This window comes from Tigriopus californicus, chromosome 7 (genome assembly GCF_007210705.1).
Source record: "Tigriopus californicus strain San Diego chromosome 7, Tcal_SD_v2.1, whole genome shotgun sequence".
In the NCBI taxonomy this organism is placed as follows: domain Eukaryota; kingdom Metazoa; phylum Arthropoda; class Copepoda; order Harpacticoida; family Harpacticidae; genus Tigriopus; species Tigriopus californicus.
The window spans coordinates 16,102,796-16,105,415 of NC_081446.1; positions in this window are offsets into that span (position 1 = coordinate 16,102,796).

Here is a 2,620-nt window from a genome sequence, read left to right on the forward strand (position 1 = left end):
CTGTGTGAGGTCTAATAGAGATGCACCTTAATTTATACCTTTCCTCAGGTTCTCATCCGAGAATTGCGGCTTTGTCCGTCCGCTGGATGCGAGAGAAGAGGAAACGGACAACGAGCCTCGGTTCACCTCCCATTGGCCTTTTGCTCGTCATACGACGGTTCGTAAAATGGAACCCAGCATTATTGGCGGAAACCACACAAGAAACTTGGCATACTCTAGAATTTCATTGAGGATCCATTTGAAGATTATCAACCGGAGATTTTTGACGATGTCATAATATCGGTGTGGTAAACGTTCATGCCGATCGACGGTCAGCGTTTGTAGCTAATAGAATGACTATTGAATAATTCATCTATAATTGCCGATTCTACCAAACATACACTACAAGTTTAAAAAACCTGATGGGACCGACTCTGACTTGGATGATTCAGCTTGAGGAAAGGAAATATGCCCGTAAATTAATGGAATAGTTTAACAGGACTAGCAAGGAGTGCAATTTTGGGTTGGGGTTGAATCACTACACTTGGGATGATTCCTTATTTAGGAAAAGGTTTGAATGAATAGCGCATCACAGATGTGTCCCTACCTTATTAAAAAGTGTGCAACTGTAAATCAAATCGACAGAACCCAACCTTTTTGCCATAAAGTATCCCTCCAAGAGCATTCATAAAAAGTATTTGGGGACCAGAAAGCTCGACCAAGCGGACAACTCGACCAACCTGTCAATCTGGCATGATGGACAACTCACGCCAGCAAACAATTCAACCCAGTACAAGAAAAAAAACACATTTGCTTGAAAACTGTGTTTTTTTTTTGTGAAAACAAAGCTGAACTGTTCTATGAGAGGCTTTCATTAGACTTAGATTCCAAATATACAACTACACGTACTTTACGATTTTTTTTCGAGTCAAGGAAGTGACAGTGAAGAGCATGCTTTTTCTAAATGGAATCAGAGGTAACAAATGACTCTAAATACACCCTTACAGTTGTTGTGTAATAACTCGGCAATTTGATTTCACAAATTTGAACTCAAAGCAAGCATATTGTGTTTCGCTTTTTAACTTGAGAAAGTTGTCGGCTGGGTCGAGTTTTCCGGTCACCAAAGAGTGTACCAGTGTCCATCTCTCAAGGGTTAGGCTTCCTTGGATGACGACGCTGAAAAATGGACGAGTTTCTTCGAAATTTGGATGGAAGACATTTTCCTTTCCCCGCAAAGACGGAGGGAGAGCTAGCACCATTGTCGCCTTCTGCAAGATGACTTGGCTAGAATGGCAAACAATTGCCCTCGCCAAAGAGCATAAACTTTCAAGTACGTCGCCATCCTTTGATGGTCCTTGATAAGTACTTCTAAAATATCAGCAGCATTTTATGGGTTAAACATATGCATCGAATTGGTTCGTGATGTGATCGTCGAAAAAGTTCAGGTTGGTGTCAAAAGATAATTAAAGCAGGATTTTTTTTATTTGCCTTTCAAATGAACGCCGAAGAAAGGGATGCTTTTTCGTAAGCTTTGCCCGAAAAGGCTAATCAAGGTACGCATGGCATGTCATTAAGGATAATAGGCGGACCTACGTATCTGTGTCAGATTTGTCTGATTGTTCACGAAGCACTTTTTTTAAAGCAAAATTTTGAAGACGAATCTTGGCATTTTACGCATAGCATTGGTAGATTAGTGCTTGGTACAGATATTCTGAAATTGTTTTGCCGTTCGTGACAGAAATGGATGCAGAAATGTAAAAGCCAAGAGTTTCGTAAGGAATCAGTCTCACAATACCCACAAAAGCCTTCCCCACCACTCTGAACATTTACGAAATAATATCCTTCGCGGAGCATAAATTAACAAACGACCAAAAAGTAGACCAATGGATGTTCTGAAGTTCAGGAAGCGTGAGCTCATCGAACATTTATGATCCTAAGATATCATCATGTCATTAAGAATAGCCGAAGAAAAGTTTGGAACATGCCGCATGTCGGTTGCTCCGCCGACTTGTCGCAAAACACCCCTGCCTTTTTTGTTCCAAAGCTTGAGCTCATCAGATGGGGACTTCTTCAAGGCGGGATCCTACCACCAGTTCCTTCAGTTAAACGTCGGAAGGAGTCATGATTTTTAACATATTTTATTATTCTTTGTGACTTTCAATTATCGCTTGGTTAAGAGGGCGGTGTGTTTGAATGACTAACATAACTAAATCGTGGACACCGTACCAAAGGAAATGGATGGCGAGAATTCAGACCCATTAAGGGTACAATCTTGTCCAATTGCGTAATGGTTTTGGGCAGAGATTTCCTCGATGTTTGTCGTTCACATTCTTCCCCGGCTTCTTTAGACATTGTGAAGCGAGCGCGATTCATTAACTCTAAATCACAGAAGACAGAACATCTTCTTGGTTGGCTTTTAACAGCCAAAACTACATATCCTGGATGCCGGGTGTGGTCAGGGAATAATCTCTCACTTTCTCGGAAAGGCATCCCTCTCTGTTAATATTATGCTTTATTTCAGTGAACCAAATCTAGTTATCTTTGGTGTGATATGACGCTCCCCTCCAATTTTTATTTTATTTTACTATTCTTATCGCTCTTGCATTTGAATCTTCCCTCTCTTTTATAAAGTTTACACATT